The following is a 19,352-nucleotide window of genomic DNA, read 5'->3' as shown; positions in this document are numbered from 1 at the left end:
TTTTGTCCAATTTGTGGCATACGAACACGAAGACATTTACTGTTACAATTAGATAAATTAGGGATATTGTGTTGCAACAAGATGCTAGAACATTTTCAGTCTTTAACTGCCAAATATAACAAAGCCTAATCTCAAGTCACCATTATCATTGTGAACGTTTGATTTGTTCATGCAATTTTTGGTAAGCATCAAGCTGTTTTTGTTCTGCATTACTGCAGTTAAAGTTAAGAGTATTATAAAGTGTGAACCCTTTAAAATGTGTAAATTTAGTCTGGTCAGAATCTGTACGTCTTTAAAATGCATAAGTACACTAACGTTGAAATTGCGGTCAGTAAGATTTGTTCAATATTTGTGAAAGAATTCTCTTATGTGCACCAAAGGCTGCATTTATTTCGTCAAAATACATTAAGACAGCAATACTGTGAAATACTATAAGAGTTTAAACTAATGCTTTTGTGTGTTGATATATTTTCAAATGTTATGTATTCCTGTGATAAAGCTGAATTTGATTATTCAGAAATCAATCTAATATGCTTATTTACAGCTCAAGAAACAGCTTCGTAATGTTTTGTAGAAACTGATACGGAAGTCCAAAAGAACAGCATTATTTGAAATAGAAAATTGATCAAAGTAATGATGACTAAAAGTATTTATTAAGTAATTTCTTTTAAGCAAAAAAACTTTTCCGAAATGTTCCCTAGTGTAAAAGGGTTTGCAGTTTATATTCTCTGTACATTATTGCCCACTAAACTAAACGTCTGCTAGAACCACACTTTATCATACTAAACATGCCTACGGATACTAATGAGATCATGTTGAACTGGTTCAAATGAATTAAATCACGCATATTTGAAATAGTTTAATAACATTTCATCATTTTACTTGAGATATTAACATGTAAACCAATGCATGTGGAACCACAGCAGGGAAGCATCTGTTTACACAGATCCACGTATAAGATATTCACTATTCATTATCTATCAAACCTTATATGTAGATATGACAAACCATGGAGTGGAAAGTACAGATTTTTTTTTTACATTACTGTAACATGTACTGTATTTCTGAGCCTTTCGGCATTTGGAGTGACTGCTCTGTTACAAGTGTGTTCTTCTAAAGGAAAGTGAATGGTATTTTTGTAGAGTGCTGAAAGATTTATGAGGAAGTGTAAATATATAGAGACTGTTGCATCAACTTTTTTTCTTTTCATTTCTTTGCCATGAAATGTTCAGTTCTGTTGTTTAACATGTGCCGTCGTCTCTAGTAATGGTCTGACATTGTGTCAGTAACTTTGTATTTGTGACGTTTGATTTGATCTCAAGTGATGTTCTGTTTTCCTCGGGCCCGTTGCTTTGTGTGTCATGCCCTGTTCTGTGGATTTCTTATTCTCTTGCTGCTTCTATGGTTCGCTGTGGCCCTTTCCTTCTCTCCATAAGTGCCCATTTTCTCTATTTCTTTCCTTTATGTTCTTTAATTGTAAATATGACTATTTAAGACTTACAGCAAGAAGCATCATAAGAAGAATGATCTACTTCTGTCAACCTAATTTTAAAACAATAATGACATATCTTGAGTGAATTCTATTTATTATTGACATTTCGTTTTGTATGTCTGCATTTGGTTTGATTGCTTTCGATATGATCGTATGTACATGGTGAGAGACTTGCTCCAGTTGAAGCACTTGCAGTCATGTTTGTTTAAAATCACTGAGTGGTTGATGCATTATTACTGATGGTGGTGTGTGCTAAGCTAACTAGAAATATGTAAAATAATTTATAGTAGCCTAAAAAGTATTTGGACACTTAAGTCACACTTAAAAATGAACTTCAGGGCATTTGATAACAAAATATTAAGCCAAGTGGCAATTGCAGCGATGCTAAAACATTTCTCAGAATTAGTTTCAAGGGTTTCTGACAAAATTCTGACATTAATAACGTACCCTCATGTAGTTCCAAACCCGCAAATCATTCGCTGAAGATATTTTTAATAAAATGTAAGAGCTTTCTGTGCCTCTATTGACGTAGGCTACTCAAAGTTCAAGGCCAACACTGTAAAAAATTTGTGTTGTTTTTTGTTGGTTTAACTTAAAAAAGTAAGTAACCTGGTTGCCTTAAAATTTTAAGTTTATTGAAATTAAAAATGTGAGTTGATACAATGAAGGAAATTAGTTTAATAAATAGAAACTCCAAATATTTTTGTATCTGAACCACATAAAAAAATGTGATAAATCATGAAAATAGCACTATTTGGCATGTTTCACTGCGTCATCAGAAATAACACACACACAATTACCCAATATGCTTACAAAATCTTTTAATAATATTTTAATAAAGGCTGTCGAATCTCAAAAAATGTTCATTATATTAACTCAAAATTTTAATTTCAATTAACTCAAAACTTTAAGGCAACCAGGTAACTTTTTTTCTAAATAATTTTTTACAGTGCAGAAAGTTAGTAAAGATTAAAGTAATCCATGATTTTATGAAGTGACACTTAAAAAACACAATCACTTAATTTACAAAATATTATGTTGCGTTTCAGATGATACCACAAATGAAATATCCCACTTCAGACGAAGTGAGTTCCAGGCAATCAGTTCACGTTGACCACATGATGTCGCCATGACACGGCGAGAGCATATCTTGTTTTTGTGTAAATTATGGCAAAAACAGAATAAACACAATGTAAAATTGCTTAAAAACAGCTGATGAAAAGCAAAAACTGAGGTATTGCTACATAAACTTAGCGTCTAATGTTAAATTCCGAGCTGTCTGGATTCTCCACGAGCGTTCACACAACAACGCCTGCTCTCGTGTCAACACAACACTAAAGTTTTTTAAAGTTTTAACAGTAAATTAAGTTTTTTGTGTGTGCAAACTCATGTCGCTACATGAAGTCAGCGTTAAATATCTTAATTTGTGTTCCGAAGATGAGCGGATTTCTTACGGGTTTGGAATGACGTGCGTGAGTAGTTAATGTCTGAATTTTCATTTTTGGGGAATAACTAAGTTATTTTTGCATTGGTAAAGTGATTTTAGTGGATTTATGAAGTCAGTGCATGCCTGAAAGTGTCAAAATACTTTTTATTTGAGCAGCATATTGCTTTATAGTTTTAAAAACGTTGTTTCTACTTTTAAAGTATTTTTTTTCTTGTGCTTCTGTTATTGTTTATTTATTATTATTATGAATAAATGCCACTTTGTTCAATACTTTGTTATTTAATGCACAGTAATATTCAAACATTTATAAGTGTGGCCGAAATGTTTTCGGGGCCACAGTGTTTCAGAGCTTTGTCAGTTTTGTAGATTTTTTTAGTTTCAGTTTTATTATAATATGGAAGCCCCCGGGACAAAACTACAAAAAAAAAAAAAAAAAACATTAGTGTCAGTAGTTCAAATCATTCCCCTTTCTGTTTCCATTTTAATTGGTAGTGACCACCCTCCACCAAACTGAATGCCAACTAAACTGAAATACTTCATATTTGTTACATGATCCTGTTACAAAGTATATTTTCAATTTAATATGAATAAAGTTAAAATGAATTTGAACAAGAAAGTGTGAACGCCTTTTTGAGTGCAGTTAAGAATGCATGCAGTGTTGTTTGATTATACAGATGAAGTCTCCTCAAGATCAGCTTTAAATAAATCATATTTACCTTTCATATTCTATTACATTAATCTTAGTTATGTCTTTTACAAATAGGGGAAAGACTGCCACTCTTGCCTTTTATCAATATAGCATCAGACAACTTAAAATCTATATCTGATAGTGCATTAAATGTGAGTTGTTGCTGATGCATTTTCATCGTACACATCATTGATTTCATCCCAACAAAGTTTTGAAGAATTCCCTAGTTATGTGTGTACGGGTATCAGCAAAGTTATATTCTATTCAACAGAAGTTTTTTTTTTTGCTGAACTCAGAGGCTTGAATAACTCAAGTCATTAATAAAACACAACTGTCCAATGCTGGGATACCTCTCTGAAGTTTCGGATATTAATACTAATAAGCCAGCTGCATGCTGGGTGTTCAACATGTTTATGCAGTGAAACCCAGCTTGTTTTATCAAGAGAAATAAAAAATAAAAAATAAAAAAACCTGTGAATTTGATGTCAGGATGTAAGTGTGTTTTTAGGGTGTTGCGATTTGGTTGCTAAGATTCCCTGCATGGTCTTTTAACGTGCTATGGCATTAATCTGTCCCACACAATGACATAGCCTAACTCACTTGTTAACCACCACAGCATTGTTGTAGAAACACTCTATCTAGTCACGACTGTTTCCCGAAACCAGTTGCACCTCTATTGTTTGAAACACTTTAGTTAGACAATAGAGTGCTGCAGGGATGACGTCAAAACCTGGAAGACCAAAATGCTGCTTTCCAGGCAGGTTCTTGAGCTTGTAAGTTATGACTTCAAACCACAACTCATGACTTTGTAGCGCTCCAGGCAAAGTCACGCCAAACTGCCTGAGCGCAAGGAATTGCGGTTGCTAGATGTAGATAAAGCATGGCGGACCGCACGGGGCTTACAATCATTTCTATCGCCAAAGGTGAGACTCTTTGCTTATTTGAGGGAAACTGATCAGAAATAACAGTGCATAAGGCAAGAGAAGCTGTTATACTGTTTACTTTATGTTATAAATGTATGCCTTTTTTCTGCTGTAAAGTTGGGCATTTTAACATGAGATTCTGCTGAACGTAGAGCAAAACGTTCAAGTATCTTTAAAGCACAGTCTGTAACTTTTTTTTGGTTAAAAATTATCCCAAAAATTTGGCCAGAATTTAAAACTATCTCCTTGCCTTAGCCCATTCACAACTATAAGCTAGTAATAATGTGTTATAATTTGAGTGGTATGGTACATTTCTTTCTTTGTTCTTTGAGTCATTAGTATTATATCACGTCTGTATAAAGAAAGTGTCCTAGTAGTAGTAACGCGCATGAGGAACATGTTTTTCCAGGACCATTCATAGCCTTTTCTCCCAGCAGCTGGAGTAATTAGACTTCTCCTTTTGATGGCAGATTGTGATCCAGAAAGGCCCAAATGACACTCAGTGACAACTGGAGATTCACCCTTATTCAAACGCAAAAGAATAGACAGTACAGAATCTACAGGAAATGCTAATACACACTAAATACACAAAGTCAACAAAAAAAAAAGAGATGGTATTACATTTCTGTCCCCCTCACTTCTGAAAAGATGTCTACGCCCCTGTGCTGCGCCAAGGCACAACTCACGTGCAGATGACAACGCCGCAAATAACTGCAATTGCAGGTTTCAAACAGAGATGGCGACACAGAGGCGAAACTTACGGACTGCAGTTTATCACAGACCTTATTTTACTAACAAAATGTAAAAACCCTATTACGCCCCAAGGAAAATCTTGAGGGAACCAGTGACATAAAAGCAAATGTATAGAGCACCATTCCATTCCAGTGTTGCAGGCATGACATTTTTTTTTTTTTTGACATAACTTTCTACTCCCGTCAGCACTTTTATGGAATTATGCTCTTGCTAATTTGCCCTGTTTGGTCAATCTGGTCTATTGGTTCCATTGTCCTGAAGCCAATAGGTTTTTTTAAATAGCTTTTTGGTTAAATGCTTGAAATAAGGTATGTGGTGAACACAAGCTCAAGATACTGTATTTTCACATTTTATTCTAAAATACATCAGTAATACTCTCTTTTTTTAGGCTTTTACCTGTCGTGCAAAAGGCAGTTGCTAGCAAGTTGCTAAATAGGACTACAGAGGTTGTCGGAGAAATTAAACGTCCTCATCTGAACAGGTAAACTCAGCTACTCACTAGTCTGCTTTCACAGCCTCATTGTGTTTATAATTGCACTCTTGCAAATTATTATAACTTAAACTACTTAAAGGGTTAGTTTACCCAAAAATGAAAATTCTGTCATTAATTACTCACCCTCATGTCGTTTGACACCCGTAAGACCTCCGTTCATCTTCGGACACAGCTGAAGATATTTTTGTTGGAATCCGATGGCTCAGAAAGGCCTTCATTGACACCAATGTAATTTCCTCTCTCAAGACCCATAAAGGCACTAAAGACGTCGTTACAAAGTCCATCTCACTACAGTGGCTCTACAATAATTTTATGAAGCAACGGGAATAGTTTTTGTGCGTGAAAAAAACAACGAAATAACATATAGTGATGGGCCTATTTCAAAACAAAGATTTGAACAGTTATGAATCAGGTCGCCTGTCAAACTGCCACACTGCCGAAATCACATGACATTGGCGATCCGAATCATAAATCGAAGTCTTCTCTGAGTCCTCTCCAGAACTTTTTCATTCACTGTTCCCGGTTGGTGGAACGATCTTCCGACCTCCATATGCATGGCAGAATCACTCAAAAGACAGGTTAAAAACTAATTTCTTCCATAAAAAAAAAAAAATCGAACTCTTCCTCCTGAATTTTTCTCTTTTCCCTTCCTATTCTAGCTTTTGTAAATCCAAATCTTTGTCTTTAAGGCACGTTTCTTCACCTTTTCATGACAGATCGCTTCCTGTACGCCTCAGTTGTAAGTCATTTTGGATAAAAGCATCTGCTAAATGCATAAATGTAAATGTGTACCAATGGGGCCCATCAACTGTTTGGTAACTGACATTCTTCAAAATATCTTATTTTGTGCTCAGCAGCAGAAAGAAAGTCATTTTCAGTTTTGTTTGAACTATCCCTTTAGTGAACATGACATTTTAACAAGAAATTATGCTTCTAAGCACAGCCTGAGAACATGGCCGTACCCACCATTGAGGTCCGGACCTCGGTATTTCTCCAGGGTGTACATAATAGAAGTTGCAAAATAATAGCCTATTAAGGCGGTGTGTACAAACAGGTGTTCTCGCCTCGCCCGGCGTATGTTTTCAATTGTTTCCAATGGATGCACCGCACTTTTCAATAGCGACAACAGCTGGCAGGTTTTGTCCATTTTTACGCGTTGAGCGTCCACAGTTCAACTTTGGGTGAACATCAATGTCCAATCACAGTGGAGGAGAGGCGGGACAAATGCCACAACCACCAACCGGCGCTTTAAACAACGACTGATGTTTGACATCACAACACCGCGAGAGCGCTTAATAATCAGGGATTCAAACTAATAATGTTTTCTTGACCTGGTTTTCTTGGAAGCCTTCAGTAAATTTACATTTACAACTTTGTTTTTACCGATACAGACGAAAATGAAAAGAGTGCTTCAAACAAAGCTCAGCTTTGAAAAGAGAAAAGATACAGGGCAAGAGAAGGAGACTGGGGAAAAAAGAAAGTGAGAAGATGATGGCAATGAGACCGAAAGAGCAGGTAGCCCACTGTGATCAGAATAGAAAAAGCATTAGCCTACAATATATTCCTAATTGCTACACATAATGTGATTCTTGTCTGTGAAATCCAGGCTAAAGACTCATAATCTAATATTGAGATTAGGAGCATCACATTTTGATTTCACTCATTGGTTATATTTTCACATTGATTTCTATCTTTGACATGATCATACTCATTCAACATTAAATTTATCAAGGTTTTATGTTCAAATAATGTTCTTTACATAATGTAAATCACAAAAATTTACTTTAGCTAGGTTTTCAAAGACGGAGTCACACATATGTCGTCTTTGGCTCAATTTAACAACAAAACTGAATTTCTGATTTTCTAATTTGGAGTCTATTTTTTTTTGCAACATTTAACCAGATTCTCATTTATAAAAATCTGTTGTCTTCTTAAAATAATTTATACTGCACACTGGCATGGTTTTAAAGCTACAGTTAGCTGATTCTTTGATTTTCTTATGTCTTAAAATGCATGTAAAGGAGAAAAAAAATAAATAAATTCAAACCCTCAAAAATTCATATTTGGACCGCGGTATTTAGAGAATCCTGGGTACGGCCTTGCCTTAGAGCTGTAGTTCCAACTATGTATGTTTGCGACACTGTTTGCGATAGTTCAGTGTTTGGAACTAAAGTTTCAGGAAACAGCAAATCGTTCAGTTGGTAATAACGGAATTTTCCATTTGCGTGTAAACAATACTTTTGGGATACATACTCCAGGTCATTTAGAAAAATAAAAAAGCATTTGTTCTGAAAAAGCCGTACAGTTGGAGATGTCACTCATGCCTGTAGTCCAAACTGTGCAGGACTGTAAGTATGAGGAATAATATGATGCTATAGTCTAATAGGCTTAAACAGGGGCAATGGGAAAATGAGTGCACATTGTGAAGAAAAAAAGGCTTTGAGAAGAAAGAAGATTTGTTATTTAATTTATGTGCAAAACAACATCTTGTGGAATGAAGTGTCAGCTCACAAAGACAGGCCCATGTTAGATCTACAGGGCATGCAATTATACAAAATCAGTCTGTATCTACCGCTCTGACGACAGCATTGTTGGACAACAATTGCTATTTAATTGGGGTTGCCACACTGACAAGCGTGTTACTTCTTTAACTGTCAGGTGGCTGTGTCATTAAAGCTGTATTGGACGTGCTTGTCAAGTCTTAATTATCCCTCGACATCTTTGCATACCAGCCTGTCCCCTTTTCCCACTTTCGAATTTCTCATGCTTTCCTTTTGCAGTGTTACTTTTTAGCAGGAATGAAAGCCTTGACTAACACAATATATTGTTCTAATCAGTTCATCCCACCTAGTCTCATTTGTTACAGACAAGCTTCCTGTCTGCGCTGTATCTGTAGGATAATAATGCCTCGTGCGAAGCCTTCGCAACAATTCCCAAAAGACGTTTCAAGTGCATTATTCTCAAAGAAAACTCACTTTAAAGTTCTACTTTCCTTATTGTCCCTAAAAGCTCACATTTGTTAAATATTTCTGCAAGACAAAAGAATATTTCTAATATTTAATTTTGACTTCATACTCTTCCACGTCTGGTTCCTTTAAGGTTGCTTTTTTAAGAGTCCAAGAGTACTATTTTTGAAATCCACAGCTTCAATGTATGAGGGATTTTTTTTTTTTTTGTAACCTCTTTCAATGAGGCATTTTTCTTTTTTCTTTTTCATTAGAAGCTGTACATATTAAAGAGTTGTAGTTTACTGTTGGCTCATATAATGTACAAGTAAACTATTAAATAGTCTTGGATTGCTCTCACATTACTGTCACAGATGTGGTTTTGAAGTTATTTGTTGTAATAATGTTGACTGTGTTATTTATCATAAAGGAAACTTTCCGTTTGGGTTGCTGGTATCCAATAGAATACCTGTTCTCACACTCTATTGCTCTTCTCAAGTATTTTTCCTTGGATGGCATGTTTAGGTATCCTGACGTGGTCAAACTCAATTCTAGTCAGAATATGAGTCTGAAACTGCTCCATTGGGCTGTGATTATGGGGCTTGTTTCAACCGAACCAGGAAAGATCTCTATTGGACAGACCTACAACCAATCAGAGCAACGAAGTGTCAACAGAGCTCAACTGCACTGTGTTGCCAAGTCCGCATTTTTTTTTTCTCTTCCCCGGGTTATTTTCTATGTCCGCAGGTTGAATCGACTATTATATATTATATTATATAGACCCATGAGTGCGAATTTTAGCAGGCAACCATGCCAAAATAACACACATTTTACCCCCCAAATGCCATTTTTTTTCCGGAGAAACCCCTGAGAAGCTATTGTTTAGGGCTAGTAGTTGGCGAGTTGTAAAAACTTGGCAACCCTGTCTGCACGCGCGCTGGAATAAACGATATGTTGTAAAAAAAAATAAAAGAATTGAATGATACACAGAGTACTTACCCAACATAATCATCATTTCTAAAAGAAATTGTGAAGGTGAATGCAGATACAAACAAGCTCTCCGTTTAGGATTCGAGTAAATATAATCCAAGCCCCTTCGATGACGTGCATGATTACGTTACTGTTGATCATCTGTCCGTCATTGTCTAAAGCCCGCCCTGATGATTTCATTGGTCTGAACAGTTTCTGTTCGGGTATAATCACTCCTCTATGGCTCGAGGCCAGACCGAACTTCCCGACCTAAACATTTTGTGGGCGGGGCTAAGTTTGGCTGGTATCCAGGCTAATGTTTAGGCTTTAGTTTTTGCTCTGGAAGTCTATGGTAGCCCATATAGACCCGCTTGCAGGAAAATAATTAAATCTGGCACACAGTCCACACATTGACCATAGCGAATTTGGAGTCTCTAACTCAATCTCTAGTGCCACCACCTGTCTGAAATTGCCCTCATGTTTATGCTAATAACTGTTGAACCCTAAGAGCTAGAAACTAAATTATTTTTTCCTCAGATTCGATTGCATTGTCATAACAATGTTCCTACCATTTTGAACGATCTGAAAACCTACTTTTTCGAACTCTTCCTAGGCCATTGCTCTGATTTTCATGAAAATTGAACCAGATCATTTTCAAAACATCTTGACAGACCAACTTGGATTTTCAAACCAAGTTGATTGCTCAAACCATTCCCGAAAAACGCACAAACTAATTTTACAAAGCACTCGCAAAAATAGACAAAAAGCTGTATCTCCGCAACGCTTTGCTATATGTCATCACAATCATGACCTGAGGCAACATACGTTTCGGCGAAGCGCCACCTCCTGGTCCGGAGATACGAAAACTTGCTATTTTTGCTTATAACTTTTAAACTGTTTGTCCAAAAATCATTAGCAGATCGGGAACACAAACACATAAAGAATATTTTTAAAACTTTATTATAAATGTTCATTTATTTATGCAATAATAAGATCACATGGCCTGGGGGGCGCTTGCGGCATTCTGAGAAGTTGAGATTTTTTTCATCTTACAGCAGTTCAAATGCACCTGGGAAAAACAAGGGGCCATTCACATCACGTCTTTTGCATGCTCAAGTTCGTCATTCTTGTCGTGCATCTACATATAAATAACATACTTGACCGTTGACCAACAATAAAATAACAAATTACTTTCCGCGTTTGATTTTAAGAATTTTTTGTGCAATAAAAATGTTTAGGTCTGTGTTAGGTTGGAATAGTGTCACATGCCTGTCCTGTCTTGTGTGCACTTGTGGGTTTTGTTATGTTGAGCATGTGCTCGTGTCCCTGTCAGTTCCCTCCCCCTTGTTATCTGATTAGTGTTTATTGGCCCCACCTGTGTTCCCTGATTCCCTTTTGATATATTCCCTTTATAAGCTCCTTGTGTTTGTTCAGTCTTGGTCGGATCGTTGTATGTCTCGTCTACGTCTCCCGGTTCCCCGTCATTCCTTTGGTATGTTTGAGTCTTTGGTTTATGTTTTATGATTATGTGTTTTTCCCCCCTCGTGGGTTTTGTTTTGAGTTTATGTTTTATTTTATAATAAATTATCATTTTCTGCACTTGAGTCCTCGCACCAGTTTTCCTTTGTGTGTGTAACGTGACAGAACGATCCGACCCTACTATGAGGACTCAGCAGAGAAGGCCTCCCTCGGTGCCAGTTCCGGGGGTCCCGAGTCCGGGAGCCCTGAGTCCAGACATGGCCTGGAGGGCTGTAATAGGAGGCTTTGTGGTGGCAGTCCTGCATGCTTGGGAGAAGCACAGGGTGTCATCCACAACTCCGGTGGTCCCTGTGCCGGTTGTCCCTGTGCCGGTGGATCGTGCTCCGGTGGTCCCTGTGTCGGTGGATCGTGCTCCGGTGGTCCCTGTGCCAGTGGATCGTGTTCCGGTGGTCCCTGTGCCGGTTGATCGTGCTCCGGTGGTCCCTGTGTTGGTGGATCGTGTTCCGGTGGTCCCTGTGCCGGTAGATCGTGTTCCGGTGGTCCCTGTGCTGGTGGATCGTGCTCCGGTGGTCCCTGTGCCAGTGGATCGTGTTCCGGTGGTCCCTGTGCCGGTGGATCGTGTTCCGGTGGTCCCTGTGCCGGTGGATCGTTTTCCGGTGGTCCCTGTGCCGGTGGACTCCGTTCCGGTGGTCCCGAGTCCGGAAACGGCCTGGAGGGCTGTGATGGGATGCTTTGTGGTGGCAGTCCTGCATGCGTGGAAGGAGCACAGGGCTTTATCCGAAGCCCCGGAGGCAGTTCCGGTGGTCCCAGTTCCGGTGGATCGTGTGCCGGTGGTCCCAGTTCCGGCGGATCGTGTGCCGGTGGTCCCAGTTCCGGCGGATCGTGTTCCGGTGGTCCCTGTGCCGGTGGATCGTGTTCCGGTGGTCCCTGTGCTGGTGGATCGTGTTCCGGTGGTCCCAGTTCCGGCAGATCATGTTCCGGTGGTCCCAATGCCAGCAGATCGTATTCCGGTGGTCCCAGTGCTGGTGGATACTGCTGGACTGGAGAAGTTTCCCCAACGCCCTGCCTGCGCCGCTGAGGCGTCCTGCTCTCCCTGCGCCCCTGAGGCGTCCGGCTCTCCCTGCGCCCCTGAGGCGTCCGGCTCTCCCTGCGCCCCTGAGGCGTCCTGCTCTCCCTGCGCCCCTGAGGCGTCCTGCTCTCCCTGCGCCCCTGAGGCGTCCTGCTCTCCCTGCGCCCCTGAGGCGTCCTGCTCTCCCTGCGCCCCTGAGGCGTCCTGCTCTCCCTGCGCCCCTGAGGCGTCCTGCTCTCCCTGCGCCCCTGAGGCGTCCTGCTCTCCCTGCGCCCCTGAGGCGTCCTGCTCTCCCTGCGCCCCTGAAGCGTCCTGCTCTCCCTGCGCCCCTGAGGTGTCCTGCGCCCCTGAGGCGTCCTGCGCCCCTGAGGCGTCCTGCTCTCCCTGCGCCCCTGAGGCGTCCTGCTCTCCCTGCGCCCCTGAGGCGTCCTGCTCTCACCGCGCCTCCCTGGCGCCCCCTGCACTCACCGCGCCTCTCTGGCGCCCTGCTCTCACCGCGCCTCCCTGGCGCCCTGCTCTACCCGCACTGCCCTGGCTGCCTGAACTCTATGGGCCGCCCCGGCCGCTTGAACTTGGTGGGCCTCCCGAACTCGGTGGGCCGCCCTGGCCATTCGAACTTTGTGGGCCACCATGGCCTCCTGAACTTTTTGTTTTCCTCGTTCCTCCCTTGTTTACCCCTCCCTTGTCTGTACCTTCTTTGTCTGTCCCTCCCGTCCCGCCCTGGTCTGTCCCTCCCGTGCCCCCCTGGTCTGTCCCTCCCGTGCCCCCCTGGTCTGTCCCTCCCGTGCCCCCCTGGTCTGTCCCTCCCGTGCCCCCCTGGTCTGTCCCTCCCGTGCCCCCCTGGTCTGTCCCTCCCGTCCCTCCCTGGTCTGTCCCTCCCGTCCCTCCCGTCCCTCCCTGGTCTGTCCCTCCCGTCCCGCCCGGGTCTGTCCCTCCCGTCCCTAGTGGAGCGTCTGGTAGCCGCTCCTTAAGGAGGGGGTAATGTCACATGCCTGTCCTGTCTTGTGTGCACTTGTGGGTTTTGTTATGTTGAGCATGTGCTCGTGTCCCTGTCAGTTCCCTCCCCCTTGTTATCTGATTAGTGTTTATTGGCCCCACCTGTGTTCCCTGATTCCCTTTTGATATATTCCCTTTATAAGCTCCTTGTGTTTGTTCAGTCTTGGTCGGATCGTTGTATGTCTCGTCTACGTCTCCCGGTTCCCCGTCATTCCTTTGGTATGTTTGAGTCTTTGGTTTATGTTTTATGATTATGTGTTTTTCCCCCCTCGTGGGTTTTGTTTTGAGTTTATGTTTTATTTTATAATAAATTATCATTTTCTGCACTTGAGTCCTCGCACCAGTTTTCCTTTGTGTGTGTAACGTGACAAATAGTTCCCAATATAAAATCAGGGCCCTGAAACAAAACCACTGATTTATATAAAATATATTTTAAAGGTAGTACAAGTTTGAAATCTGCTGAACATGTTCTTCTTTATGAACCTATGAACTAATTTGCATCCTTTTTTTCCTGTATTAAGTCTGCAAGTGCTATAGAAGTGGTGATAAGCAAAATGTGATGTGATCTCTTTAATACTTTTATGCATTAATTAATTAGCTCATTAATTAAACATTGAATGTAGTCCCTCATCCTGCAGGGCAAAATGTTTTCACAGTGTACTGATTATAGTGTGAGATTGGATGACCATTAAAGGAGGTAAATGTGTGTGTGTTCGCACACTTTCAGTTGCAGGGGATAGCAGTTAATAAGTCCCCTGGTAACTGCGGTTCTCCCTTGTCTCTTATTCCTCAGTATCTCAGTGTGAGATCCCATTAATACCATCACAATCCATACCTCGCTGGCATTATCCACATGGGGAACACTTACCCGAGCACCACCCGAACCCTTGGATCCTAAAAAAACACTAACTTATTTTTCTTGAACTTTTTTTGCATTAATTTGACAACCACAGCAAGCCTTGCCTCACAAAGGTTACTGGTGGAGATGTCCATGGTGCTACCACCTTTGTTTTTTGGTGTTTTTGCCTTAGTGCTGTCCGTGGTGCTGATAACCCACTGTATATGTATGCCATGCAGGCATCCCCGACCATTTAAAATTCAAAGGTCCATAAATTAATGAGTTCTTATCTGTGCACCCCTGGCCCTGGTTTCCGGCTCCAGGTCCCGTTATGTCTAATAATGGTGGAATGAGCAGGGGTTGCACGGGGGGTGAGCGAGAGACTCTTTGTGACTGTCACTGTGGGTCCTCAGCTCTATCTCTCAGCTGCAGACAGACAGATAGGCAGCATCACTATGCAGCATGGCGGAGCTGTTTGTCTGGGGTGGTTGTGACACCCTCCGCTTGGGGGGATTTTAATGAGCTCCCCTGGGATGAGCATTAGTCATTTAACATCCTGAGGAGAGCAGGGGCACCAAACACACACACACCTGTACTGTCCAAAACTTGGTGTGGGCACACATTCTCGTATACACAAAAGCAGTGTATGAATTCCAGAAAGTGGCCAACAGGTTCCAAAAGTACTGCTAAGTGGTGTGTACTAAAACATGGTTGGGTCATATTGCACACACACACACACACACACACACACACACACACACATATATATCCCTCTATGGTACGCAATATGATTTCAAAGAGGAAAAAATGATTTGTGGTGTTTTTCCTGCTTAAAATAGGACACTTTAACAATAGCAATAAATAAATGTGTATTTATTTTTTAAAAGTTTGTTGCCTCAGGGCAACATTGTACCACAACGGACAAATTTAAACGTTTTCATGTAGAAAAAATAAATATATTTATTGAAAAAAACAATTTCTTTAACCAGAGACCTGAACAAACACATTTATCCAGTTTATAATGTATTACAAATTTCATATTTAATAAAAAGTAACATTTCAAATTCAGCTGTTGCTCTCAGGCAACATTGTACCATCGTGGAACACAAGTTTAACTAAACCATTACATCAAGCCATCACATCAAGTTATCACATCAAGTTATCAATATCATATCATATTATAACCATCTTCATCCTCATCTCCATCTTCGATCTCACCCTCACTCTCTCCCTGCCAGATTGTCACTATGGCCTGATCTTCCTCATCACGACACCTCATCCTCACCCTCGCCAGTTGTGTTTTATACCTTTTTTGAGTGCTATAGAAAATGTGTAGATCATAATATGTGCAGGTATAGTATGTGTATTACTATTTGTATACATGCATTACAATACTGTGCAAAAATGCAGATATATTTAGATAATTCGAACTCTTTTCCTTACAAATATGCTGTATTTGTATCCAACCTAGTGTGTCTGCTATGCCCTTACGCGATTCCATTATGGTACAATGTTGCCTTGAGGCAACACACAGTTTTTTGTTATTTACTCGAAAACATTTGATGATATATAATGTAAAGTTCTTGAAAATACTTCTTTACTAACCAGTGAAGGTGACTCATATTTTTGTGGGTGATTATCTTGACAGGAAATTAGTGAAAAATGCCATTTTCATTGGAGAAAATATGGAGCCATGTGACCTGTGCACATGACTGAAACAGGACACAAAATGGACCCCTGTGGGTCATGTGACCCATTTGTTTATACTTTCACTGATTAGTATTTGAGTTCTTCTTCCCAGGGATAGGTTTGACGAATACATTGGTGTTTCATTTGATTAAGAATAATCTAAAATAGACTATGTTCTATGTTGCCTGTAGGCAACACCGTACCATAGAGGGATATATATATATATATATATATATATATATATATATATATATATATATATATATATATATATATATATATACACTGTCAGGAAAAAAGGTACATTTCTGTCACTGGGGCGGTAAAACCGAAAAGGTACTAATATGTACCTTTAAGGTTCCACTATGTACCTTTAAGGTGCTAATATGCACTCTTAAAGTACTGATATGTACCTTTTAAGGTACTAATATGTACCATTTAGGGGTGAGTAAGGTACAAAGATGTACCTTTTCACTTTTGTACCCAAGGGTACCACCCCAGTGACAGCACTGTACCTTTTTTTCTGAGAGTGTATATATATATATATATATTCCCCAAAAATGTAATTACCTTGATATAGATAGTCATTTTACTTATAAACATCTTCACTCTAAAGTCCGTCCATCCATCCACCCATCCATCCATCCTCTCATCAACACATCCATCCATCCATCCATTATTTCCTCAAAGTGTATCATGTTTTTTCCTCAAATTTTTTAGTGAAAATGTTTGGGGTTAAATATTGTAATTACTTGAGATTTATCCATGTATCTATCCATGCATTTTTTGGTTATGTCATAAACAACCATCAACAATACAAATAAATGTTCCTATTAATATTGTTGACAGTCATTTCTGACATAATGCCCCACAACTATCATCCATGCAATATTCAGTAGTTCACCGCATAAATAAGATCTTACCAAGCTGCTCAGTTCTTACCAAGAGGAATCTGTCTACAAAATGCCTTGTTTAGTTTCCAAACCCAAAAGTACAATTAAATGTGCATTTTTCGGACCGCCAGTACCCAACCCGTGATAGGTTAAGTGGCTAGTAAGGAGAACAACAAGGCGGATCCGATTTTGTTTATCTTAGACAAGCTAATTAAAGTGTCACAATTCATTATACAGGCCATGCCCCACCTTGTCAGATGGAAAATAGGAATATCAATCATTTTGCGCTCCGGCTCAACCTTTTCCCTGAGCGGATCTCATTGGTTGCTGCCGTGTCAGTCCTGTTTGAGGCATCAATGAGGAATGGGTTTCCCCCAAACACTTGTCAATTTTCTTTCACTTATTCGCCTTTGTCAGAACGCTGTCATGCAAGCATGACCTCACATATACCTCAGAGAGAACACTGTGTGTGCGCTATTGAAGAACCTTTACCCTTGAGTTGACATTACGACATCATGCACAGTGAGTGGAATATGATGTCGCCTGTTAACCAGAGTGAACTGTCACTCATTTGACATTTGATTCTCCCTTCTTTATGCACTTTTCAACAAAGAAATATTTTGCATACCTACAAAAATATAAGAAAACAGCTTCATTGGTAGCATATGTGCTAGATTCCGTCCAGAGCAGGTGAGTAGTTTCATTTTAGATGTTTTGTGACAGGAATGTGCAGAAAAAAGCCAACCTGACAGCTCTGACAAGCTATTACTGTCCCCTACAGGGTATGGAGATGTGTTTTGCTGTATACATTATTGGGATGTGTAGACAGTATTGTTTGGAGAATGATAATGTTAGAAATTCAAGGGATAACCTACCTAACAATTATGTATTTTGGAGAATGTGTAAGATTTTTGATCTTTAGAATATTGTATGAGAGACCAAAAAAGAGGATCCTAATATACTTTTTTTAATTTTCAACTTTTGTATTGTAATGTTGCTGTTTGAGCATGAAAAGGGTCCAGGCCACCTTCTTCTGTTGCTCTGTGGTCCAGTTCTGATGCTCACGTGCCGACTGTTGGCTCTTTCGGCGTTGGACAGGGGTCAGTGCACCCTGCCTGGTCTGCATATGCAGTCCCATACTCAACAAACTGCGATGCTCTATGTATTCTGACACCTTTCTATCAGAACTAGCATTAACTTCTTGAGCAAATTGAGCTACAGGAGCTCGTCTGTTTGATTGGATCACACGGGCCAGCCTTCGATCCCCAATTGCATCAATGAGCCTTGGCCACCCATGACCCTGTCGCCGGTTCCCCACTGTTTCTTCCTTGGACAACTTTTGATAGAAACTGAACACTGCAGACCAGAGTACGGAAACACTCCACAAGAGCTGCAGTTTTGGAGATGTTCTGACCCATTCGTCTAGCAATCACAATTTGGCCCTTGTCAGACTCACTCAAATCATTATGCTCAAACTCACGCAAATAATCCCACCCGCCGTGATGAAGAGATATCAGTGTTATTCACTTCACCTATCAGCGATTACAATGTTATGCCTGATTGGTGTGTATATAGTCATTGATGATAATAATCTGTCAAAATCTGAACTGAGAAACATAAAACAAATGTTCTCTTCCATTATATGTATATCGAAATCCCAATCAGCCTTTGAATGTGAAAAAGAGTTATACTTATTACACTTAATTAAAGTGGAACTTTTTTCTGTCATCCAGGCACAAAATGATTGATGTTTTTATAGCAGCCACTAGCAATATCAGAACTCCAGGCTATAATACTCCTTAGTCCAGTCCTCCCAACCACCGTGATACTGTAAATCACAGAAACATCTGCAGCACAAGCACTGACGGCGCACATCGTTGTTTTATTATCCTTCTCTTTTGGCATGTTTTGCATTCATTGCATTGTTCAGGGGTAAAATACATCTTCAGGTGCAGTGGAGTGGAGGGATAAGTAGTGGGAAAGTCACATAATTATCGTAGTAATCATTTTTAAAGAGAGACGTTTATCTATGTGATATTATGTGAATCAGTTTCAGCTACGAGTAAAAGACAGAAGAGTATAAATTAAAGATAAAACTGACCATACCTGAGAAAGTTTTGTCTAACCTTAAAAAGAAATATGCTGACACTTTCCTATAAAACTCAAGCCAGATGTAAGAAATGGGGTCATAAATTGTTTTCATTGATTCTGTCGTTGCAATCTTGTAAAACACACTATTCATAATGGAATTCTTGTACGTAATGCTTGCTCTTTATGTCTGTTGTCTGGAATGGAGAGATGTCCTTTGAGACTTGATAAAAGTACAAGATCAGAAAGCTCAGAAACAAATAATACTCTCACTCTTAAAAATAAAGGTTCTTTATTGGCAGACATTTAACATCTATGGAACCTTTCTACTGCATAAAAGGTTTTGGTTTTTTGGTTTTTTCTAGTGGAAAAGGGTCTTTTAGATTATTAAAATTCTTTCCACACTAAGAAAATTATTATTATTTTTATTATTATTATTAAATTCTTCTTTTAATAACAGTTCTGAAAGGTTCTTTGGGGAACCTAAAATGGTTCTTCTATGCCTATATAGCGTCACTGAGAAACCCCCCTTTGCACGATATTAATGTACTGCCACACATAAAATATCTTCTCAATGAGAAGAGTTTAAG

Source organism: Pseudorasbora parva, chromosome 4 (assembly GCF_024679245.1).
Source record: "Pseudorasbora parva isolate DD20220531a chromosome 4, ASM2467924v1, whole genome shotgun sequence".
NCBI lineage: Eukaryota > Metazoa > Chordata > Actinopteri > Cypriniformes > Gobionidae > Pseudorasbora > Pseudorasbora parva.
Note: the sequence above shows the minus strand (reverse complement) of the source record.